This window comes from Triturus cristatus, chromosome 10, assembly GCF_964204655.1.
Source record: "Triturus cristatus chromosome 10, aTriCri1.1, whole genome shotgun sequence".
NCBI classification, from domain to species: Eukaryota; Metazoa; Chordata; class Amphibia; order Caudata; family Salamandridae; genus Triturus; species Triturus cristatus.
Genome location: NC_140593.1, coordinates 176,833,751 through 176,861,010, shown reverse-complemented (window position 1 = coordinate 176,861,010; position 27,260 = coordinate 176,833,751).

Here is a 27,260-nt window from a genome sequence, read left to right as displayed (position 1 = left end):
CTCGTCATAGTATGAATACTAAAAGAGTACTTCTTGTTAGCATTCCCACGTGACAAGACGCACTGACACAGTTTGCAGGTGACCTTTGGTGCATTCACCTTCTTTTGTCCCTCTGGAAAAGTGAAAAACTGCCATATGAAGGAGTCTTTCTGCTTCCTCTGCCTCTGTCTCTCAAGAGTGTCCTGCTCACTCTCAGAAGATGGCTGCTGCTCTGCCATTGTATCTCAACACACAGATTAGCTCCTTCTCCTAGGGAATCAGAACTAACAATGAGGGGGGTGGGTGTGATTTTGGAAGAATCTGGAACTAAAAGTACTTTGAACCAATGAAAAGTGATGTTTCTGGATCACACGACTTGCCATGAGGGGATTGGGTGTGGTGTTGAAACAATCTGAAACTGAAAGTAATGAAAACCAATTAAAAGTGTTGTTTTATTCATCACATACCCCGAGGTGCGCACACGGAGCAAGCTCCCAGCGCGCGCCGTGCAATTACGCATGCGCGAACGCGTACGCGCGCATGCGCATTAGTCTTGTGCACGTGCGTAACGCGCATATGCAGCACGCGCGCATGCGCAAACGTCAGCGCGCGTACTGTACGCGTATATGCAACTGTACCGCGTGGTGAATGTTCGACGTACGCACGCATGCGTACGTACGCATGCGTACTGGGTGCGCGCTACGAGCGTGCACTAAAACGTATGTATGCGTACGTAAATAACGTACGCCGGAATTAAAAAAAATGTACGCAAACATACTAGGTGCGCGCTGTGAGCGCGCACCCTAAGAATTTATAAAAAAAAAAAAAAAGTGTACATAACTTAATAGAAGATATTAACTATGTTGTTCAACTTTATCCTAATTGAAAGTTAAACAAAAAAATGTGCCACACCAAATTAAAGGATACAGATAATATATAAATGTATACATAGGGAAATTTTTGAAAAACAAATATATAAAAAATATAATTAAAAAATACAAATATTAGCATTTAAAAAACCTTTGAAATTCACTGAAAAAACCATAGGTTTCACACACGTTATAGTTAGGAATTAGCATTTAAAAAACCTTGCAAAGTCACTGAAAAAAACAGAGGTTTCACACACGTTATAGTTAGCTGGACATTTCACTCATACAAAACCAATGAAATTCCCCCGTTATAGTTAGTTTAGCTAACTATAACTAGCGCGCCCGCAATCCACTGCTGATGACGTCACATATTACATCACTCATGACATGGTCAGTGACATCACTCATGACATCACTGATGACATCTCAAATGACATCACTGATTACATCATCCTTGTGATAGAGTGGCAGACCTCCTCTCACCCTAATATAACCTTTGATACACACATTCAAAAAATAGAAAGTACAATTTTCAAAACAATGGACATACCAATACCAGTTACAAAAACCTATTCAGTAATTGTAAGATCCACATACACATCCACTCATTCACCAACAGTCCTATACAGTCACTCATACATGCACTCACTCATCATATGTATTCATACACCTATACATTCTGTTACAGAACGCCACTCATCCATAAAGTTATTCACACACGTAGTCACTCATGCTAATAAAGAATCAAACATCCGTTTACCTGCATATTCAGTTATACACACACCACCACACTTACTTCTACAGAAACTTACACAAACTTAGTCTTTTAAACAATCACTTATAGAAACACATACTTATTCATACAGGAACACTTTCAATCTCTCACTCTCACATATACTCACTTATATACACCAATAGTCACATATACTAGTTTAAAACATATGTAGTTACTCATTGAGACAGTCATTCACTCACTAACACACCCATGCACACTCTCATCCACCCATACAGTCCTGCACACATGCTGTCTTCAACACATACAAACAGTGAGTCACTCATTCATGCACCTATGCACTACGTAATACCCCCACTGAACCATGCAGACACTCAGACTGATACTCAAAAAAACAACTAATAACCTATAAAGACACCCATGTAGCTACTCACCAACCCATGCAGCCACTTATACACAATGTGAGAGACTGATACAGATATTTACATATTTAAACATTACTCACTAAGATACACTTAATCAGTCAGTAATACAATCAATTTTTCAAAAACAAATCATCCATTTAGACATTTATATACCCATTTGTTCTTCCATCGACCTTGAGATATACATAGATAAAACATATATAATTTTCAGAAAAACACACATTCACTGGATGATGTCATCAGTGATGTCATTTGAGATGTCATCAGTGATGTCATGAGTGATGTCACTGACCATGTCATGAGTGATGTAATATGTGACGTCATCAGCAGTGGATTGCGGGCACGCGAGTTATAGTTAGCTGAACTAACTATAACGGGGGAATTTCATTGGTTTTGTACGAGTGAAATGTCCAGCTAACTATAACGTGTGTGAAACCTCTGTTTTTTTCAGTGAATTAACCCTTACTACACATGTACTCTTACACACATGTCTGTACTCTTCATGCAGTTGTGGGAGTCTCCATGCAGATCTCTCTTGCAGCTGACAATACACAGTCTCCAGAAACACACTCTTTGCACACACGCAGCAGCTTCTCCTACACTCCCATGCGTAATAGTCAGCTCAGTGTGGTGTTTCAGATAGCAGTGTGTAACGCAAACAGATTCAACGTCACCGAGGCTCATTTCCTTTGCTCTAGTCTAATCAGTCACCCTCTAACACATGGTCATGGTCTCAAGGAGCTGTTAGGACATGTGCTCCTTTCTGCCTGTCTAAACTAGAAGGAACATGTGTCAGGCTGTTACAGTAATTATCACTTGCTCTACCACAGTAGTAAACGTGCTTTCAAATTGCCAAAGGAAATATCGCTTTCTGCCTAGAATCAGACCATGAGTCTGTGTGCACACAGGAATTGTTGTCAGCGTTTTAATTTGTGTTGCTGTTGTTCTGTAAAACTTGCACATTCAGGAAAGGCCCATCTTGTTTTCTTCCAATGTGTTGGTTAGCACTCAGCAGAAATCAGTATCTCAAAAATGTGAGGCAAATGCAAACACATTTGAAAATAGCACGGTAGATTTTTCATCAATTCTTGCAATGGCTGAGGTGGTTTCTACATGTTGAAAACTCCAATTAACCCTTACCACACATGTGCTCTTAAACACATGTCTGTACTCTTCATGCAGTTGTGGGAGTCTCCATGCAGATCTCTCTTGCAGCTGACAATACACAGTCTCCAGAAACACACTCTTTGCACACACGCAGCAGCTTCTGCTACACTCCCATGCGTAATAGTCAGCTCAGTGTGGTGTTTCAGATAGCAGTGTGTAACGCAAACAGATTCAACGTCACCAAGGCTCATTTCCTTTGCTCTAGTCTAATCACTCACCCTCTAACACATGGTCATGGTCTCAAGGAGCTGTTAGGACATGTGCTCCTTTCTGCCTGTCTAAACTAGAAGGAACATGTGTCAGGCTGTTACAGTAATTATCACTTGCTCTACCCCAGTAGTAAATGTGCTTTCAAATTGCCAAAGGAAATATCGCTTTCTGCCTAGAATCAGACCATGAGTCTGTGTGCACACAGGAATTGTTGTCAGCGTTTTAATTTGTGTTGCTGTTGTTCTGTAAAACTTGCACATTCAGGAAAGGCCCAGCAAATTTTCTAAAAATGTGTTAGTTAGCACTCAGCAGAAATCAGTATCACAAAAATGTGAGGCAAATGCAAACACATTTGAAAATAGCATGGTAGATTTTTCATCAATTCTTGCAATGGCTGAGGTGGTTTCTACATGTTGAAACCTCCAATTAACCCTTACCACACATGTACTCTTACACACATGTCTGTACTCTTCATGCAGTTGTGGGAGTCTCTATGCAGATCTCTCTTGTAGCTGACAATACACAGTCTCCAGAAACACACTCTTTGCACACATGCAGCAGCTTCTGCTACACTCCCATGCATAATAGTCAGCTCTGTGTGGTGTTTCAGATAGCAGTGTGTAACGCAAACAGATTCAACGTCACCAAGGCTCATTTCCTTTGCTGTAGTCTAATCGCTCACCCTGTAACACATGGTCATGGTGTCAAATAGCTGTAAGGACATGTGCTCTTTTCTACTTCTTTAAAATATAACAAAAATGTGTCAGGCTGTCACAGTAATTATCATTTGCTCCTCAACAGAAGTAAATGTGCATTCAAATTGCCAACCAAATATATTTTTCTGCCTAGAATCACACCATGAGTCTGTGTGCACACAGGATTTGTTGTCAGAGATTTAATTCATGTTTCTTCTATTTTGTAAGAGTTTGACTCGTAGGAAAGGATCAGCTCATGTGATAGGATTTAAAAAGTTGAAAAAAAAAATTGTAATGAATTTAAATTACATAAAGGTATTTTTTTTTTAGTTTTTTGCAGGTATTGCTGAGCAACAGTGAAAAAATATAAAGATGCCTATAAAGTCAAGAAAAAGAAAAGAAAAGAAACAACAACTATATTTGAAGACGACTGATAAAAAAAAATAGGAGGCGAAGCATGTGTTGGAAAACAGAAAAAGTCTTCTGGTAAGCAAACTAAAGAATTTTTTAAAAATATCTTCCAAAAAAAAAAAATGATCGAAAGATACATTCAAACAGTGTTTCAAGTACAAAACAACAACAGAGTCGACAGCAAAAACAAAATGCTAATATAGACTCAGAAGTTAGGAAGAGTGACTTAACATGGACAATAGATTTTAAAAACATTCGTCGAAAAATGTTTCAGAGAAGAGTGATGTTAAATTTGCTGAAGGATGTGAAAAAATATAAGAAAAAAACCAAATTTCATAAGAAAAAGAAATTAATTGAAAGTATTGCTACCAAGGCATTAGAAATAAAAAAAAAAACTATTCATTTTAATTTTGAACAGGATGCGTAAATTAGATAAATTAGTGAATGCAATGAAGTCACAAAGCAAAAGGAAAAGAGAAGTAAAAAAAAAAAACTTTTGTAAAGTGTTCTTAGGAGAATGGAAGCATAGTTCAAGTACTGAACCATTTTTTAATGAAGAGAGTTATCTTCAAAGTAATAGTTTGTTGCATGCAGTTGACACCAATGGTAGAGCTTATGAAGTTAAGGATGGTTGTGTAATGGAAAAGGAGAAAATGGTTCCAAGAAATGAGGAACAAGTGATGGCTGATGAGGTTATGGGAAGACGTCCTAAAGCCCCAGTGTACACTTGGAATTGTAGTAGTATTTGTACTGTGCGTCAGGAATCTATTGATAAATTACGTGACTTTCTAAGAGAATATAGTAAAAAGAGTGTTAAACAGAAGATTAAGGTGCTTCAAAGACTAGATCCATGCAGAGTGAGAGAGAATACTGGTTTGCAAGGACATTCTCTGGCTTGTCTATCTAGGAAAGTGTGTCAAAGTGTTTTTCACCATTTTAGGATGCTGGCTGTTCATCATACTGAAATGAGAAAGTTTGTGAGAACATTGTATTTTGCTAAAAGTCCAGCACTAAAGTTAAATGAGTTGAATAATGCTCTGTTCCGTGGATCTGTATCAGATGTAGTGAAGGTTACTGATGAGATTCAGTTTTGTTACTTTGGTCCAGAGCAAGAAAGTGTAGAAAATGAAACAGTGATTGATGAAAATGTGGAAGAGAATGTAGAACTCACTGTTAGTAAAAATTTTGAGGATGAAATGACAAAATTTACTATCATCTCTAATGAAAGACCAAATATTACTTGTATTTGTTGCCGGAGAAGCCATTACAAAATTAAAACAAGGAATGTTGATCTGTATAAAAAAAGTGAAAATGAAGATAATTATAAGTGGAAAGATTTTGCAACATATATATTTCTGGAAAATTGTTTTGATTTGGGTGAAGATCAGCGTATTTGTAAATACTGTTATAACAAGTTAGAAGAAAATAGAATGCCAGCTAGAGCTGTACATAATAATTTAGAATAGGTTGATATTCCTCCAGAACTTTCTGATTTAAATACGTATGAGTCTATACTCATTCAATGTGTCCATCCGTTTCAGACCATAGTGCGTATGGAGCCAAAAACTGGTAAATTACCTCCTTCGGATTTACAAAGAGGTTTAAAAGGAAGAGTTGTCTATTTGCCATTGGATTTGAAAAAAAATATGGAAACAATTGATGCAGATACTTTGGAAACTGAACCATTAGATATTCTGGTTAATGGTGTACCTACAAAGAATAAGAAAATTTGGCAGGAGCTGGTGGATGTACAAAAAGTACAAAGAGCAAATTTGTATTTGAAAAAAAATAATAAATGGTATGAAGCCATTTATATGGATGAAGATGAAGAAGAAATACTAGAAGACACAGGAATACCAACTGGGCAACTTGAAAAAGTGGATAAGTCAAAAGAAGAAGAAATTTATGAACATTTCAGCATACATCCTCTACATTCTAAAGAAGTTATGGGAAACGCTATTGATCTGTTTCAGATGAAGAAAGCACAAGGAACTCCCGTGAGTGTATGGGAGGAGAGCTTGGAAGCTCGTTATTTTCCCCAGCTGTTTCCTACAGGAGAAGGAGGACGATATGATGAACGTCCAGTACAGATTCCTGCTTCTGAGTATCGGACTACAAGACTATATGCAGAAGATCCGAGATTTCATCAAAGTATTCCTTATTTGTTCCATCTTTTATTTGAAAGTGACTTGTCAGCACTATCTTATGCAGTAAATCACATTTTGAAAACTGGAGTACATCTACGTAATGTGACTGCAAAGGATTTTATGAACAAAGTGCAACAGCGAGATGATCATTTGGAATCTCAATTGATCAATTTGATGGCTTGTCAGCGTGGGACGAATGAATATTGGTACCGACACCATGGAGAATTGAAATGTATGTTACGGAATTTAGGAACTCCTACATGGTTCCTTACCCTAAGCTGTGCTCAGTACGCTTGGGATGATCTTCTGGATTTTCTTCGAGAGGCAAATTCAAATATTGAAAACATCCAATACAAGACAGCAGGAGAATTGTGCTCATTGGATCCAGTTAATGTTTGCAGATATTTCAATCATAGATTTGAGGCTATGATGTCCTTCATCTGCAATAAAAAAAATCCACTTCTTTGAGAAGTTGTGGATTTCTTTTGGAGAAAAGAGTACCAAGCCAGAGGTGCTCCTCATATTCATGTGCTGTTGTGGATCAAGGATGCTCCAAAATTTGGAACAGATTCTGATGATGCAGTTTTAAGTTTCATCGAAGGATATGCAACATGTGCTATACCTAAAAGTACAGAAGAGAAAAATTTAAAAGAGCAAGTTTTACGTTTCCAAAGTCATCGGTGTGGAAAATACTGTCGACGAAAGTACAAGAGTAAAGATAAATTCTACACAAAATGTCGATTTGGATTTCCACGACCTGTTCTTTCAAAAGGAAGAGTAAACAGTTTTATGTCAGCTGTGCGACATACTATCACAAGAAAATCGCCTAATACCTACAATCTAAGAAGAAAAGAAGAGTCAAAATATATAAATGACTACAACCCAGGCATTTTATCCATGTGGAATGCTAACATGGATATACCGTATGTGGCTGACAATTCTATTGCTGTTGCTCGCTATGTCACATCTTACATCACTAAATCTGAGAAAACGGAATTGAAGGAAATGTGGGAAGAGATTTCTCACGAGAAGACTGTCAGTAAGAAGCTATACAGTTTCAGTTTAAAGATGTTATCGCATCGAGAAATTGAATCCTACGAATGCTCAGATACGTTATCATCTGCAAGTCTGTACTCAAAATCCAGAAGAATAATTTGGGCAAGTTTAGGTCTTGCAGGAATGCGAAATCGGGTACTGAAATCTATTCGAGAAATTGAATATTTAGCAGAGTACGAACCAGAAAGTACAGACATTTTAAGAACAAACATGTTGGACACATATTATCCACAAAGAAGTCATCACCTTGAGAACATGTGTCTCTATGAAGTGCTGCAGAACTTTATTTTTAAACGGAATGTCACAGAAGATATCAACAATGGAAAATATAAAGTCATTGGTGAGGAAGGATGTTTGGTGAAGCAAACAAAAGGAAGTTTGATAAATCACCGGAAGCTGAGTTGCGACACTCCTGATAAAAAGGAATTTTACTACTTGGCTCTTTTACAGCTGTTTAAACCATGGCGTTCAGAGGACGAACTACTTGGAGAATTTCAGAGCTATGAAGATTCCTTCAATGCTAGCAAAGACAGCGTCGAATACAGTACTTTCACAACTTATGTTCAAATGTTAAATGAAGAAATTGAACAAGAAGCAACAATTGCAGCTGAAGTAGCTAGAGACAGTTCTCAAGACAGTCAAAGTTCTGGGACATTCAGTCAAGATCCTCTAGGACAACCGATCATCGAAAATGAAGCAGCAATAGCTATGAACGAAGTGGAAACAGCTATGAATCAAGCTCAGGAAGATTTAGTAGACTTAACATATTTGGAGGAGCAACTGAATGAAGAACAAAAACAAATTTATGAAGAAGTCAGACAAAAAATTGATCGCGGATTACTACATGAAAATAAAGAGTGCTCATGCACATCCTTTGAACCAATGAGAATGTATGTAAGTGGACAAGCAGGAACTGGAAAAGTTTCTTAATTAATGTAATTAGAAGCTACCTACAGAAGAAAATGGAATCCATTTTGTCTTGTGTTGTTACTGCTCCAACTGGGTTAGCAGCGTATAACATCAAAGGAGTTACCTTACATCGTTTGCTAATGTTACCAGTAGAGCATGAGAACAAAATACAGTACCACAAACTAGCAGGAGAAGCATGCTTGGAAGTTTCAAGAGTATTGAAGAAAATGAAAGTACTCATTATTGATGAGGTTAGCATGGTATCAAACGTAATGCTTGCCTTTGTGCATTTAAGAATGCAGCAAATTCTGAAGACAGACTTTGACGTCCTATTTGGAGGAAAACACGTCATAGTTTTTGGAGATCTTTTGCAACTTACTCCAGTTAAAGGACAACCAGTATTCCATACACTTACACATGAAGACACAAAAAAGTCATTAGGAAGTATAGGCAATGTAAATATTTGGACATATTTTGAGTATAAGGAACTCATTACCAATATGAGGCAAGCCAATGATGAGGACTATGCAAGTATTCTGAAAGATATAAGAATTGGACTACTCACAGAACATGGCAGAAAAGCATTACAGAGTCGATTGCTGAGTAATTTGTTTCCAACAGAAGAAATAGTTCCAGAGAAAATATACAAGGAAATTGCAGAAAAAAATACTGTAATCTGCTTAATGCCAACACTACATGAATGCTCTGTATTCAATCAAGAACTTTTGAAATTGGAAAATGAAGAGATCATAAAACTGGAAGCTGTGGATAAAATAGAACATGAACGAATAACTGTTATATTGACAGGCAAATTGGGTACTAAATTGGATTCTCTGGAGAAAAACATTTCAAAAACAGCTGGTTTGGAAAAGAATCTTTATGTGTGTATGAACTGTAGAGTAATTTTAAGACGGAATTTGGATGTAGAGAAAGGTTTAGTGAATGGAGCTATGGGAAGAGTTGTGGGTTTTATTAATTACCAGAAAAAAGTTGTAATTGAATGTTTAAAAATAAAATTTGATCAGATACAAGAGGTTAAAGACATTTGTCGTTGTTCAGTTTGTTTCTTGCTTGTGAAAGACTTATATGTGCGTAGGAAGCAGTTTCCGTTTTCTCTAGCATATGCTGTAACTATTCACAAATCTCAAGGATTAACTGTTGATAGTGCTTTTGTAAACATTGGATCTACTGTGTTTAAAGAAGGTATGGCATATGTTGCTTTGTCACGTGTGAAAAATTATCTGGTTTATTCATGATAGACTTTGATGATTCAAACGTAAGTGCTGATGCAAACTGTGTAAAGGAGTATAATAGATTATGAAGAAGCTATGCTCCTCATTTAGGTCAGTATCCTGTGTTTGAAAAACGTGTTTGTCGGAAAAGGAGATTTGAGAATATCTGTAATGAGGGTGTACAGAAGAAAAAACAAAAAGATAGTGATGTGACTGCAAGCAAAAAGAAAAAGGATGGTGTGGAAGAGGTTGTTGGTTGTCATTTTGAAAATAGCTCTGGTGTCAACTGCTACGCAAATGTAGTGCTGAATGTTGTATTTTATCTTGATTATTTGCAAGAGCAGATAACACTAAATCATGAAAAAAGATTCTGTTCTTTGCTGAGTCTCCTCTATGAGAAGCTGAGTAATGATAAAACTAAAATAGAAAGTGCTTCTGATGTTAGAAATCTTTTAGATGTATGTTCTGGACGTACACAGTTTACACAAAATGTCCAGCAAGATGCACAGGAATTCTTGATGTATATCCTGATGGTACTGGAAGATGAAGGGGTAGAAGTAGAAAATGTATTTGGTGTCTCTTATAAATGGGAACATTGTTGTGATAACTTTATGAACACAAGCAGTAGTAATGTTGATTCTGAAAGGTTCATATATTTACCATTACCAGAGAGTAAAACAGTGACTTTTATTAAATTAGTTAGAGATGCTAATCACAACATGGAATGTTCTCAATGTAAATCAGACATGTTGTCAACGTTATTTTTAAAGAAATATGGACAGTATGTAATTTTAATGATGCAACGTTGTAGAGCTGATGGTTCAAAATTGGACACTTTAATAAAGAAGTTTACAGGACAACAATTATCAATATCTGGAAAAACTTTTGTTGCAGTTGCAATAATTTTTCATGATGGACCTACTATAACTTCTGGTCATTACACAGTTTATCTTAAATGTGAAAAAGGATGGACACTGTGTAATGATTCTCAATTGATTTTCAAGCAATGTTTGCCTTATGATTTACCCAATTGTTACCTAATTTTTCTGAAACCCAAATTTTAAATACTAACATCATCATTGGAAGAAAGCATTATTAAAGTTTAAAAGGATTAAAATTGGATATTTCGCTCAAAAGAGATTTTAAACTTACCATTTGTCCGTAAGGAAAGGTAAAACAAACAATTGTGGACTTCTTTGACAGATATTATTTTGAAAAATGTTCTTTTGTAACAAGGTTTACAGACGTTATTTTTTGGAAATTGTTATTCTTCTTAAAAGGTATTTTTAACATTTCTATTAAGGTATGTTTTAGTGAGGATACATTTGGGGCTTTTTTAAACAATCTTTCAGATTGTTTTTTTTTTGCCCGCTGTTAAATGATGAATACAATTGATTTCACTATTTTCAGTGAAAATCAAAACATTCTGAAAACAGCAAAAAAAGGGCAAAAAATTGCTTTGCTAAATATGAAAAAACATGTACTGTTTAATAAAGTGTATTGTTGAATATTAATACTTTTTTCTTTTTTTCAGAACTAGAAAGAAAATTAAGAAGATGTTATTCAGTTATCTTTGCAATTAAATAAAAACATTTAATTCTAAATTATTTATTTTGATGGTCAGGTAAGTTTAACACATCTGTATGTGTCACTGGTTTCGTTTCATGCTTCCTTTTCTTCACCTCTCCTTACTCTACTTTTCTCATTTCTCTTCTCACTCTCTCTTCCTGCTTTACTACTCTTTTGTAACTTCCTCACTCCTTCTATACTACTCCCCTACCTTTACTACCTCCATCACTAATTTTTCATCCATGTTTCTTTTTCTGTATCCATATGTCTTCATATTTTTAACTGCCTTACTCCGTCTCAGTTGTTTGCTCTCTTTGTCTGTATCTGTCACTCTCGTTTTGTCTGTTTTACCCTTAATTTCCTTAACATCTCTGGGGCACATTTACAAGTCACCTGCACCACCACTACGTCAATTTTCAAGACGAACTAGTGGCGCAGGGTACTTTTCCATATTTACAAGGAGAGGATAAGCCTCTTTGTGTGTCTTTTCCTCTCCTTGTAAATACAGGCTATTATCTTTTTTGGGTACCTATACATACATAATGATGTAGAGTTTAAAGTTTAATAGGAACACTCTCTTCATCTGTGAAATGTACACTCTTTTTAAATTACTTTGCCACTCCCCTCTCTTTGTCAGGGAGTCCCTGAAGGTTTACTAAAGGTGAAAAAAAGGATGTTTTTTTTTTTTTAAAAACCCATTGGGTGCGCGCTGAGTGCGCGCACCGTAAAAAAAAAAAGAGAAATAGATTCTAAAAAACAAGTTTTTGTGTTTTGATTTTAGGTGGCTCTAAAAAGAGCCCTTGAGTTAATGTAGGGACAGAGGAAGAGAAAAACGAAAAAAAAAAATAACAAAATTATGGCCTTTCGCAAGGATGCTCCTCAAATTTTCTTAGAATGAGATCAATACTGCTCTCACCCAAAGTAATAAGAGTACCACAATCCATGCAGTGTGTACTTATCCTCCCAAAACAAGGACGAATATCCAGAGGTGTGGAAGAAGGTGAAGGCACCACTGCAGAAGAAGTGCTCGCCTGAGCTGCCGAAGATGTGCTCGGCTGAGCTGCTACAGATGTCGTCGGCTGAGCAGGTGGAGGGTTTGCTCCAGAAGCTCGACGAAAAGTCACTGGATGCATTGCCTCAACGTGCCTCGTCATAGTATGAATACTAAAAGAGTACTTCTTGTTAGCATTCCCACGTGACAAGACGCACTGACACAGTTTGCAGGTGACCTTTGGTGCATTCACCTTCTTTTGTCCCTCTGGAAAAGTGAAAAACTGCCATATGAAGGAGTCTTTCTGCTTCCTCTGCCTCTGTCTCTCAAGAGTGTCCTGCTCACTCTCAGAAGATGGCTGCTGCTCTGCCATTGTATCTCAACACACAGATTAGCTCCTTCTCCTAGGGAATCAGAACTAACAATGAGGGGGGTGGGTGTGATTTTGGAAGAATCTGGAACTAAAAGTACTTTGAACCAATGAAAAGTGATGTTTCTGGATCACACGACTTGCCATGAGGGGATTGGGTGTGGTGTTGAAACAATCTGAAACTGAAAGTAATGAAAACCAATTAAAAGTGTTGTTTTATTCATCACATACCCCGAGGTGCGCACACGGAGCAAGCTCCCAGCGCGCGCCGTGCAATTACGCATGCGCGAACGCGTACGCGCGCATGCGCATTAGTCTTGTGCACGTGCGTAACGCGCATATGCAGCACGCGCGCATGCGCAAACGTCAGCGCGCGTACTGTACGCGTATATGCAACTGTACCGCGTGGTGAATGTTCGACGTACGCACGCATGCGTACGTACGCATGCGTACTGGGTGCGCGCTACGAGCGTGCACTAAAACGTATGTATGCGTACGTAAATAACGTACGCCGGAATTAAAAAAAATGTACGCAAACATACTAGGTGCGCGCTGTGAGCGCGCACCCTAAGAATTTATAAAAAAAAAAAAAAAGTGTACATAACTTAATAGAAGATATTAACTATGTTGTTCAACTTTATCCTAATTGAAAGTTAAACAAAAAAATGTGCCACACCAAATTAAAGGATACAGATAATATATAAATGTATACATAGGGAAATTTTTGAAAAACAAATATATAAAAAATATAATTAAAAAATACAAATATTAGCATTTAAAAAACCTTTGAAATTCACTGAAAAAACCATAGGTTTCACACACGTTATAGTTAGGAATTAGCATTTAAAAAACCTTGCAAAGTCACTGAAAAAAACAGAGGTTTCACACACGTTATAGTTAGCTGGACATTTCACTCATACAAAACCAATGAAATTCCCCCGTTATAGTTAGTTTAGCTAACTATAACTAGCGCGCCCGCAATCCACTGCTGATGACGTCACATATTACATCACTCATGACATGGTCAGTGACATCACTCATGACATCACTGATGACATCTCAAATGACATCACTGATTACATCATCCTTGTGATAGAGTGGCAGACCTCCTCTCACCCTAATATAACCTTTGATACACACATTCAAAAAATAGAAAGTACAATTTTCAAAACAATGGACATACCAATACCAGTTACAAAAACCTATTCAGTAATTGTAAGATCCACATACACATCCACTCATTCACCAACAGTCCTATACAGTCACTCATACATGCACTCACTCATCATATGTATTCATACACCTATACATTCTGTTACAGAACGCCACTCATCCATAAAGTTATTCACACACGTAGTCACTCATGCTAATAAAGAATCAAACATCCGTTTACCTGCATATTCAGTTATACACACACCACCACACTTACTTCTACAGAAACTTACACAAACTTAGTCTTTTAAACAATCACTTATAGAAACACATACTTATTCATACAGGAACACTTTCAATCTCTCACTCTCACATATACTCACTTATATACACCAATAGTCACATATACTAGTTTAAAACATATGTAGTTACTCATTGAGACAGTCATTCACTCACTAACACACCCATGCACACTCTCATCCACCCATACAGTCCTGCACACATGCTGTCTTCAACACATACAAACAGTGAGTCACTCATTCATGCACCTATGCACTACGTAATACCCCCACTGAACCATGCAGACACTCAGACTGATACTCAAAAAAACAACTAATAACCTATAAAGACACCCATGTAGCTACTCACCAACCCATGCAGCCACTTATACACAATGTGAGAGACTGATACAGATATTTACATATTTAAACATTACTCACTAAGATACACTTAATCAGTCAGTAATACAATCAATTTTTCAAAAACAAATCATCCATTTAGACATTTATATACCCATTTGTTCTTCCATCGACCTTGAGATATACATAGATAAAACATATATAATTTTCAGAAAAACACACATTCACTGGATGATGTCATCAGTGATGTCATTTGAGATGTCATCAGTGATGTCATGAGTGATGTCACTGACCATGTCATGAGTGATGTAATATGTGACGTCATCAGCAGTGGATTGCGGGCACGCGAGTTATAGTTAGCTGAACTAACTATAACGGGGGAATTTCATTGGTTTTGTACGAGTGAAATGTCCAGCTAACTATAACGTGTGTGAAACCTCTGTTTTTTTCAGTGAATTAACCCTTACTACACATGTACTCTTACACACATGTCTGTACTCTTCATGCAGTTGTGGGAGTCTCCATGCAGATCTCTCTTGCAGCTGACAATACACAGTCTCCAGAAACACACTCTTTGCACACACGCAGCAGCTTCTCCTACACTCCCATGCGTAATAGTCAGCTCAGTGTGGTGTTTCAGATAGCAGTGTGTAACGCAAACAGATTCAACGTCACCGAGGCTCATTTCCTTTGCTCTAGTCTAATCAGTCACCCTCTAACACATGGTCATGGTCTCAAGGAGCTGTTAGGACATGTGCTCCTTTCTGCCTGTCTAAACTAGAAGGAACATGTGTCAGGCTGTTACAGTAATTATCACTTGCTCTACCACAGTAGTAAACGTGCTTTCAAATTGCCAAAGGAAATATCGCTTTCTGCCTAGAATCAGACCATGAGTCTGTGTGCACACAGGAATTGTTGTCAGCGTTTTAATTTGTGTTGCTGTTGTTCTGTAAAACTTGCACATTCAGGAAAGGCCCATCTTGTTTTCTTCCAATGTGTTGGTTAGCACTCAGCAGAAATCAGTATCTCAAAAATGTGAGGCAAATGCAAACACATTTGAAAATAGCACGGTAGATTTTTCATCAATTCTTGCAATGGCTGAGGTGGTTTCTACATGTTGAAAACTCCAATTAACCCTTACCACACATGTGCTCTTAAACACATGTCTGTACTCTTCATGCAGTTGTGGGAGTCTCCATGCAGATCTCTCTTGCAGCTGACAATACACAGTCTCCAGAAACACACTCTTTGCACACACGCAGCAGCTTCTGCTACACTCCCATGCGTAATAGTCAGCTCAGTGTGGTGTTTCAGATAGCAGTGTGTAACGCAAACAGATTCAACGTCACCAAGGCTCATTTCCTTTGCTCTAGTCTAATCACTCACCCTCTAACACATGGTCATGGTCTCAAGGAGCTGTTAGGACATGTGCTCCTTTCTGCCTGTCTAAACTAGAAGGAACATGTGTCAGGCTGTTACAGTAATTATCACTTGCTCTACCCCAGTAGTAAATGTGCTTTCAAATTGCCAAAGGAAATATCGCTTTCTGCCTAGAATCAGACCATGAGTCTGTGTGCACACAGGAATTGTTGTCAGCGTTTTAATTTGTGTTGCTGTTGTTCTGTAAAACTTGCACATTCAGGAAAGGCCCAGCAAATTTTCTAAAAATGTGTTAGTTAGCACTCAGCAGAAATCAGTATCACAAAAATGTGAGGCAAATGCAAACACATTTGAAAATAGCATGGTAGATTTTTCATCAATTCTTGCAATGGCTGAGGTGGTTTCTACATGTTGAAACCTCCAATTAACCCTTACCACACATGTACTCTTACACACATGTCTGTACTCTTCATGCAGTTGTGGGAGTCTCTATGCAGATCTCTCTTGTAGCTGACAATACACAGTCTCCAGAAACACACTCTTTGCACACATGCAGCAGCTTCTGCTACACTCCCATGCATAATAGTCAGCTCTGTGTGGTGTTTCAGATAGCAGTGTGTAACGCAAACAGATTCAACGTCACCAAGGCTCATTTCCTTTGCTGTAGTCTAATCGCTCACCCTGTAACACATGGTCATGGTGTCAAATAGCTGTAAGGACATGTGCTCTTTTCTACTTCTTTAAAATATAACAAAAATGTGTCAGGCTGTCACAGTAATTATCATTTGCTCCTCAACAGAAGTAAATGTGCATTCAAATTGCCAACCAAATATATTTTTCTGCCTAGAATCACACCATGAGTCTGTGTGCACACAGGATTTGTTGTCAGAGATTTAATTCATGTTTCTTCTATTTTGTAAGAGTTTGACTCGTAGGAAAGGATCAGCTCATGTGATAGGATTTAAAAAGTTGAAAAAAAAAATTGTAATGAATTTAAATTACATAAAGGTATTTTTTTTTTAGTTTTTTGCAGGTATTGCTGAGCAACAGTGAAAAAATATAAAGATGCCTATAAAGTCAAGAAAAAGAAAAGAAAAGAAACAACAACTATATTTGAAGACGACTGATAAAAAAAAATAGGAGGCGAAGCATGTGTTGGAAAACAGAAAAAGTCTTCTGGTAAGCAAACTAAAGAATTTTTTAAAAATATCTTCCAAAAAAAAAAAAATGATCGAAAGATACATTCAAACAGTGTTTCAAGTACAAAACAACAACAGAGTCGACAGCAAAAACAAAATGCTAATATAGACTCAGAAGTTAGGAAGAGTGACTTAACATGGACAATAGATTTTAAAAACATTCGTCGAAAAATGTTTCAGAGAAGAGTGATGTTAAATTTGCTGAAGGATGTGAAAAAATATAAGAAAAAAACCAAATTTCATAAGAAAAAGAAATTAATTGAAAGTATTGCTACCAAGGCATTAGAAATAAAAAAAAAAACTATTCATTTTAATTTTGAACAGGATGCGTAAATTAGATAAATTAGTGAATGCAATGAAGTCACAAAGCAAAAGGAAAAGAGAAGTAAAAAAAAAAAACTTTTGTAAAGTGTTCTTAGGAGAATGGAAGCATAGTTCAAGTACTGAACCATTTTTTAATGAAGAGAGTTATCTTCAAAGTAATAGTTTGTTGCATGCAGTTGACACCAATGGTAGAGCTTATGAAGTTAAGGATGGTTGTGTAATGGAAAAGGAGAAAATGGTTCCAAGAAATGAGGAACAAGTGATGGCTGATGAGGTTATGGGAAGACGTCCTAAAGCCCCAGTGTACACTTGGAATTGTAGTAGTATTTGTACTGTGCGTCAGGAATCTATTGATAAATTACGTGACTTTCTAAGAGAATATAGTAAAAAGAGTGTTAAACAGAAGATTAAGGTGCTTCAAAGACTAGATCCATGCAGAGTGAGAGAGAATACTGGTTTGCAAGGACATTCTCTGGCTTGTCTATCTAGGAAAGTGTGTCAAAGTGTTTTTCACCATTTTAGGATGCTGGCTGTTCATCATACTGAAATGAGAAAGTTTGTGAGAACATTGTATTTTGCTAAAAGTCCAGCACTAAAGTTAAATGAGTTGAATAATGCTCTGTTCCGTGGATCTGTATCAGATGTAGTGAAGGTTACTGATGAGATTCAGTTTTGTTACTTTGGTCCAGAGCAAGAAAGTGTAGAAAATGAAACAGTGATTGATGAAAATGTGGAAGAGAATGTAGAACTCACTGTTAGTAAAAATTTTGAGGATGAAATGACAAAATTTACTATCATCTCTAATGAAAGACCAAATATTACTTGTATTTGTTGCCGGAGAAGCCATTACAAAATTAAAACAAGGAATGTTGATCTGTATAAAAAAAGTGAAAATGAAGATAATTATAAGTGGAAAGATTTTGCAACATATATATTTCTGGAAAATTGTTTTGATTTGGGTGAAGATCAGCGTATTTGTAAATACTGTTATAACAAGTTAGAAGAAAATAGAATGCCAGCTAGAGCTGTACATAATAATTTAGAATAGGTTGATATTCCTCCAGAACTTTCTGATTTAAATACGTATGAGTCTATACTCATTCAATGTGTCCATCCGTTTCAGACCATAGTGCGTATGGAGCCAAAAACTGGTAAATTACCTCCTTCGGATTTACAAAGAGGTTTAAAAGGAAGAGTTGTCTATTTGCCATTGGATTTGAAAAAAAATATGGAAACAATTGATGCAGATACTTTGGAAACTGAACCATTAGATATTCTGGTTAATGGTGTACCTACAAAGAATAAGAAAATTTGGCAGGAGCTGGTGGATGTACAAAAAGTACAAAGAGCAAATTTGTATTTGAAAAAAAATAATAAATGGTATGAAGCCATTTATATGGATGAAGATGAAGAAGAAATACTAGAAGACACAGGAATACCAACTGGGCAACTTGAAAAAGTGGATAAGTCAAAAGAAGAAGAAATTTATGAACATTTCAGCATACATCCTCTACATTCTAAAGAAGTTATGGGAAACGCTATTGATCTGTTTCAGATGAAGAAAGCACAAGGAACTCCCGTGAGTGTATGGGAGGAGAGCTTGGAAGCTCGTTATTTTCCCCAGCTGTTTCCTACAGGAGAAGGAGGACGATATGATGAACGTCCAGTACAGATTCCTGCTTCTGAGTATCGGACTACAAGACTATATGCAGAAGATCCGAGATTTCGTCAAAGTATTCCTTATTTGTTCCATCTTTTATTTGAAAGTGACTTGTCAGCACTATCTTATGCAGTAAATCACATTTTGAAAACTGGAGTACATCTACGTAATGTGACTGCAAAGGATTTTATGAACAAAGTGCAACAGCGAGATGATCATTTGGAATCTCAATTGATCAATTTGATGGCTTGTCAGCGTGGGACGAATGAATATTGGTACCGACACCATGGAGAATTGAAATGTATGTTACTGAATTTAGGAACTCCTACATGGTTCCTTACCCTAAGCTGTGCTCAGTACGCTTGGGATGATCTTCTGGATTTTCTTCGAGAGGCAAATTCAAATATTGAAAACATCCAATACAAGACAGCAGGAGAATTGTGCTCATTGGATCCAGTTAATGTTTGCAGATATTTCAATCATAGATTTGAGGCTATGATGTCCTTCATCTGCAATAAAAAAAATCCACTTCTTTGAGAAGTTGTGGATTTCTTTTGGAGAAAAGAGTACCAAGCCAGAGTTGCTCCTCATATTCATATGCTGTTGTGGATCAAGGATGCTCCAAAATTTGGAACAGATTCTGATGATGCAGTTTTAAGTTTCATCGAAGGATATGCAACATGTGCTATACCTAAAAGTACAGAAGAGAAAAATTTAAAAGAGCAAGTTTTACGTTTCCAAAGTCATCGGTGTGGAAAATACTGTCGACGAAAGTACAAGAGTAAAGATAAATTCTACACAAAATGTCGATTTGGATTTCCACAACCTGTTCTTTCAAAAGGAATAGTAAACAGTTTTATGTCAGCTGTGCGACATACTATCACAAGAAAATCGCCTAAAAATATCTACAATCTAAGAAGAAAAGAAGAGTCAAAATATATAAATGACTACAACCCAGGCATTTTATCCATGTGGAATGCTAACATGGATATACCGTATGTGGCTGACAATTCTATTGCTGTTGCTCGCTATGTCACATCTTACATCACTAAATCTGAGAAAACGGAATTGAAGGAAATGTGGGAAGAGATTTCTCACGAGAAGACTGTCAGTAAGAAGCTATACAGTTTCAGTTTAAAGATGTTATCGCATCGAGAAATTGAATCCTACGAATGCTCAGATACGTTATCATCTGCAAGTCTGTACTCAAAATCCAGAAGAATAATTTGGGCAAGTTTAGGTCTTGCAGGAATGCGAAATCGGGTACTGAAATCTATTCGAGAAATTGAATATTTAGCAGAGTACGAACCAGAAAGTACAGACATTTTAAGAACAAACATGTTGGACACATATTATCCACAAAGAAGTCATCACCTTGAGAACATGTGTCTCTATGAAGTGCTGCAGAACTTTATTTTTAAACGGAATGTCACAGAAGATATCAACAATGGAAAATATAAAGTCATTGGTGAGGAAGGATGTTTGGTGAAGCAAACAAAAGGAAGTTTGATAAATCACCGGAAGCTGAGTTGCGACACTCCTGATAAAAAGGAATTTTACTACTTGGCTCTTTTGCAGCTGTTTAAACCATGGCGTTCAGAGGACGAACTACTTGGAGAATTTCAGAGCTATGAAGATTCCTTCAATGCTAGCAAAGACAGCGTCGAATGCAGTACTTTCACAACTTATGTTCAAATGTTAAATGAAGAAATTGAACAAGAAGCAACAATTGCAGCTGAAGTAGCTAGAGACAGTTCTCAAGACAGTCAAAGTTCTGGGACATTCAGTCAAGATCCTCTAGGACAACCGATCATCGAAAATGAAGCAGCAATAGCTATGAACGAAGTGGAAACAGCTATGAATCAAGCTCAGGAAGATTTAGTAGACTTAACATATTTGGAGGAGCAACTGAATGAAGAACAAAAACAAATTTATGAAGAAGTCAGACAAAAAATTGATCGCGGATTACTACATGAAAATAAAGAGTGCTCATGCACATCCTTTGAACCAATGAGAATGTATGTAAGTGGACAAGCAGGAACTGGAAAAAGTTTCTTAATTAATGTAATTAGAAGCTACCTACAGAAGAAAATGGAATCCATTTTGTCTTGTGTTGTTACTGCTCCAACTGGGTTAGCAGCGTATAACATCAAAGGAGTTACCTTACATCGTTTGCTAATGTTACCAGTAGAGCATGAGAACAAAATACAGTACCACAAACTAGCAGGAGAAGCATGCTTGGAAGTTTCAAGAGTATTGAAGAAAATGAAAGTACTCATTATTGATGAGGTTAGCATGGTATCAAACGTAATGCTTGCCTTTGTGCATTTAAGAATGCAGCAAATTCTGAAGACAGACTTTGACGTCCTATTTGGAGGAAAACACGTCATAGTTTTTGGAGATCTTTTGCAACTTACTCCAGTTAAAGGACAACCGGTATTCCATACACTTACACATGAAGACACAAAAAAGTCATGAGGAAGTATAGGCAATGTAAATATTTGGACATATTTTGAGTATAAGGAACTCATTACCAATATGAGGCAAGCCAATGATGAGGACTATGCAAGTATTCTGAAAGATATAAGAATTGGACTACTCACAGAACATGGCAGAAAAGCATTACAGAGTCGATTGCTGAGTAATTTGTTTCCAACAGAAGAAATAGTTCCAGAGAAAATATACAAGGAAATTTCAGAAAAAAATACTGTAATCTGCTTAATGCCAACACTACATGAATGCTCTGTATTCAATCAAGAACTTTTGAAATTGGAAAATGAAGAGATCATAAAACTGGAAGCTGTGGATAAAATAGAACATGAACGAATAACTGTTATATTGACAGGCAAATTGGGTACTAAATTGGATTCTCTGGAGAAAAACATTTCAAAAACAGCTGGTTTGGAAAAGAATCTTTATGTGTGTATGAACTGTAGAGTAATTTTAAGACGGAATTTGGATGTAGAGAAAGGTTTAGTGAATGGAGCTATGGGAAGAGTTGTGGGTTTTATTAATTACCAGAAAAAAGTTGGAATTGAATGTTTAAAAATAAAATTTGATCAGATACAAGAGGTTAAAGACATTTGTCGTTGTTCAGTTTGTTTCTTGCTTGTGAAAGGCTTATATGTGCGTAGGAAGCAGTTTCCGTTTTCTCTAGCATATGCTGTAACTATTCACAAATCGCAAGGATTAACTGTTGATAGTGCTTTTGTAAACATTGGATCTACTGTGTTTAAAGAAGGTATGGCATATGTTGCTTTGTCACGTGTGAAAAATTATCTGGTTTATTCATGATAGACTTTGATGATTCAAACGTAAGTGCTGATGCAAACTGTGTAAAGGAGTATAATAGATTAAGAAGAAGCTATGCTCCTCATTTAGGTCAGTATCCTGTGTTTGAAAAACGTGTTGTTTGTCGGAAAAGGAGATTTGAGAATATCTGTAATGAGGGTGTACAGAAGAGAAAACAAAAAGATAGTGATGTGACTGCAAGCAAAAAGAAAAAGGATGGTGTGGAAGAGGTTGTTGGTTGTCATTTTGAAAATAGCTCTGGTGTCAACTGCTACGCAAATGTAGTGCTGAATGTTGTATTTTATCTTGATTATTTGCAAGAGCAGATAACACTAAATCATGAAAAAAGATTCTGTTCTTTGCTGAGTCTCCTCTATGAGAAGCTGAGTAATGATAAAACTAAAATAGAAAGTGCTTCTGATGTTAGAAATCTTTTAGATGTATGTTCTGGACGTACACAGTTTACACAAAATGTCCAGCAAGATGCACAGGAATTCTTGATGTATATCCTGATGGTACTGGAAGATGAAGGGGTAGAAGTAGAACATGTATTTGGTGTCTCTTATAAATGGGAACATTGTTGTGATAACTGTATGAACACAAGCAGTAGTAATGTTGATTCTGAAAGGTTCATATATTTACCATTACCAGAGAGTAAAACAGTGACTTTTATTAAATTAGTTAGAGATGCTAATCACAACATGGAATGTTCTCAATGTAAATCAGACATGTTGTCAACGTTATTTTTAAAGAAATATGGACAGTATGTAATTTTAATGATGCAACGTTGTAGAGCTGATGGTTCAAAATTGGACACTTTAATAAAGAAGTTTACAGGACAACAATTATCAATATCTGGAAAAACTTTTGTTGCAGTTGCAATAATTTTTCATGATGGACCTACTATAACTTCTGGTCATTACACAGTTTATCTTAAATGTGAAAAAGGATGGACACTGTGTAATGATTCTCAATTGATTTTCAAGCAATGTTTGCCTTATGATTTACCCAATTGTTACCTAATTTTTCTGAAACCCAAATTTTAAATACTAACATCATCATTGGAAGAAAGCATTATTAAAATTTAAAAGGATTAAAATTGGATATTTCGCTCAAAAGAGATTTTAAAATTACCATTTGTCCGTAAGGAAAGGTAAAACAAACAATTGTGGACTTCTTTGACAGATATTATTTTGAAAAATGTTCTTTTGTAACACGGTTTACAGACGTTATCTTTTGGAAATTGTTATTCTTCTTAAAAGGTATTTTAAACATTTCTATTAAGGTATGTTTTAGTGAGGATACATTTGGGGCTTTTTTAAACAATCTTTCAGATTGTTTTTTTTTGCCCGCTGTTAAATGATGAATACAATTGATTTCACTATTTTCAGTGAAAATCAAAACATTCTGAAAACAGCAAAAAAAGGGCAAAAAATTGCTTTGCTAAATATGAAAAAACATGTACTGTTTAATAAAGTGTATTGTTGAATATTAATACTTTTTTCTTTTTTTCAGAACTAGAAAGAAAATTTAGAAGATGTTATTAAGTTATCTTTGCAATTAAATAAAAACATTTAATTCTAAATTATTTATTTTGATGGTCAGGTAAGTTTAACATATCTGTATGTCTCACTGGTTTCGTTTCATGCTTCCTTTTCTTCACCTCTCCTTACTCTACTTTTCTCATTTCTCTTCTCACTCTCTCTTCCTGCTTTACTACTCTTTTGTAACTTCCTCACTCCTTCTATACTACTCCCCTACCTTTACTACCTCCATCACTAATTTTTCATCCATGTTTCTTTTTCTGTATCCATATGTCTTCGTCTTTTTAACTGCCTTACTCCGTCTCAGTTGTTTGCTCTCTGTGTCTGTATCTGTCACTCTCGGTTTGTCTGTTTTACCCTTAATTTCCTTAACATCTCTGGGGCACATTTACAAGTCACCTGCACCACCACTACGTCAATTTTCAAGACGAACTAGTGGCGCAGGGTACTTTTCCATATTTACAAGGAGAGGATAAGCCTCTTTGTGTGTCTTTTCCTCTCCTTGTAAATACAGGCTATTATCTTTTTTGGGTAGCTATACATACATAATGATGTAGAGTTTAAAGTTTAATAGGAACACTCTCTTCATCTGTGAAATGTACACCATCTCTTTTTAAACTACTTTGCCACTCCCCTCTCTTTGTCAGGGAGTCCCTGAAGGTTTACTAAAGGTGAAAAAAAGGTTTTTTTTTTTAAAAAAAAACCCATTGGGTGCGCGCTGAGTGCGCGCACCGTAAAAAAAAAAAGAGAAATAGATTCTAAAAAACAAGTTTTTGTGTTTTGATTTTAGGTGGCTCTAAAAAGAGCCCTTGAGTTAATGTAGGGACAGAGGAAGAGAAAAACGAAAAAAAAAAAATAACAAAATTATGGCCTTTCGCAAGGATGCTCCTCAAATTTTCTTAGAATGAGATCAATACTGCTCTCACCCAAAGTAATAAGAGTACCACAATCCATGCAGTGTGTACTCATCCTTCCAAAACAAGGACGAATATCCAGAGGTGTGGAAGAAGGTGAAGGCACCACTGCAGAAGAAGTGCTCGCCTGAGCTGCCGAAGATGTGCTCGGCTGAGCTGCTACAGATGTCGTCGGCTGAGCAGGTGGAGGGTTTGCTCCAGAAGCTCGACGAAAAGTCACTGGATGCATTGCCTCAACGTGCCTCGTCATAGTATGAATACTAAAAGAGTACTTCTTGTTAGCATTCCCACGTGACAAGACGCGCTGACACAGTTTGCAGGTGACCTTTGGTGCATTCACCTTCTTTTGTCCCTCTGGAAAAGTGAAAAACTGCCATATGAAGGAGTCTTTCTGCTTCCTCTGCCTCTGTCTCTCAAGAGTGTCCTGCTCACTCTCAGAAGATGGCTGCTGCTCTGCCATTGTATCTCAACACACAGATTAGCTCCTTCTCCTAGGGAATCAGAACTAACAATGAGGGGGGTGGGTGTGATTTTGGAAGAATCTGGAACTAAAAGTACTTTGAACCAATGAAAAGTGATGTTTCTGGATCACATGACTTGCCATGAGGGGATTGGGTGTGGTGTTGAAACAATCTGAAACTGAAAGTAATGAAAACCAATTAAAAGTGTTGTTTTATTCATCACATACCCCGAGGTGCGCGCACGGAGCAAGCTCCCAGCGCGCGCCGTGCAATTACGCATGCGCGAACGCGTACGCGCGCATGCGCATTAGTCTTGTGCACGTACGTAACGCGCATATGCAGCACGCGCGCATGCGCAAACGTCAGCGCGCGTACTGTACGCGTATATGCAACTGTACCGCGTGGTGAATGTTCGACGTACGCACGCATGCGTACGTACGCATGCGTACTGGGTGCGCGCTACCAGCGCGCACTAAAACGTATGTATGCGTACGTAAATAACGTACGCCGGAATTAAAAAAAATGTACGCAAACATACTAGGTGCGCGCTGTGAGCGCGCACCCTAAGAATTTATTTAAAAAAAAAAAAAGTGAACATAACTTAATAGAAGATATTAACTATGTTGTTCAACTTTATCCTAATTGAAAGTTAAACAAAAAAATGTGCCACACCAAATTAAAGGATACAGATAATATATAAATGTATACATAGGGAAATTTTTGAAAAACAAATATATAAAAAATATAATTAAAAAATACAAAAATTAGCATTTAAAAAACCTTTGAAATTCACTGAAAAAACCATAGGTTTCACACACGTTATAGTTAGGAATTAGCATTTAAAAAACCTTGCAAAGTCACTGAAAAAAACAGAGGTTTCACACACGTTATAGTTAGCTGGACATTTCACTCATACAAAACCAATGAAATTCCCCCGTTATAGTTAGTTCAGCTAACTATAACTCGCGCGCCCGCAATCCACTGCTGATGACGTCACATATTACATCACTCATGACATGGTCAGTGGCATCACTCATGACATCACTCATGACATCTCAAATGACATCACTGATGACATCATCCTTGTGATAGAGTGGCAGACCTCCTCTCACCCTAATATAACCTTTGATACACACATTCAAAAAATAGAAAGTACAATTTTCAAAACAATGGACATACCAATACCAGTTACAAAAACCTATTCAGTAATTGTAAGATCCACATACACATCCACTCATTCACCAACAGTCCTATACAGTCACTCATACATGCACTCACTCATCATATGTATTCATACACCTATACATTCTGTTACAGAACGCCACTCATCCATAAAGTTATTCACACACGTAGTCACTCATGCTAATAAAGAATCAAACATCCGTTTACCTGCATATTCAGTTATACACACACCACCACACTTACTTCTACAGAAACTTACACAAACTTAGTCTTTTAAACAATCACTTATAGAAACACATACTTATTCATACAGGAACACTTTCAATCTCTCACTCTCACATATACTCACTTATATACTCCAATAGTCACATATACTAGTTTAAAACATATGTAGTTACTCATTGAGACAGTCATTCACTCACTAACACACCCATGCACACTCTCATCCACCCATACAGTCCTGCACACATGCTGTCTTCAACACATACAAACCATGAGTCACTCATTCATGCACCTATGCACTACGTAATACCCCCCACTGAACCATGCAGACACTCAGACTGATACTCAAAAAAACAACTAATAACCTATAAAGACACCCATGTAGCTACTCACCAACCCATGCAGCCACTTATACACAATGTGAGAGACTGATACAGATATTTACATATTTAAACATTACTCACTAAGATACACTTAATCAGTCAGTAATACAATCAATTTTTCAAAAACAAATCATCCATTTAGACATT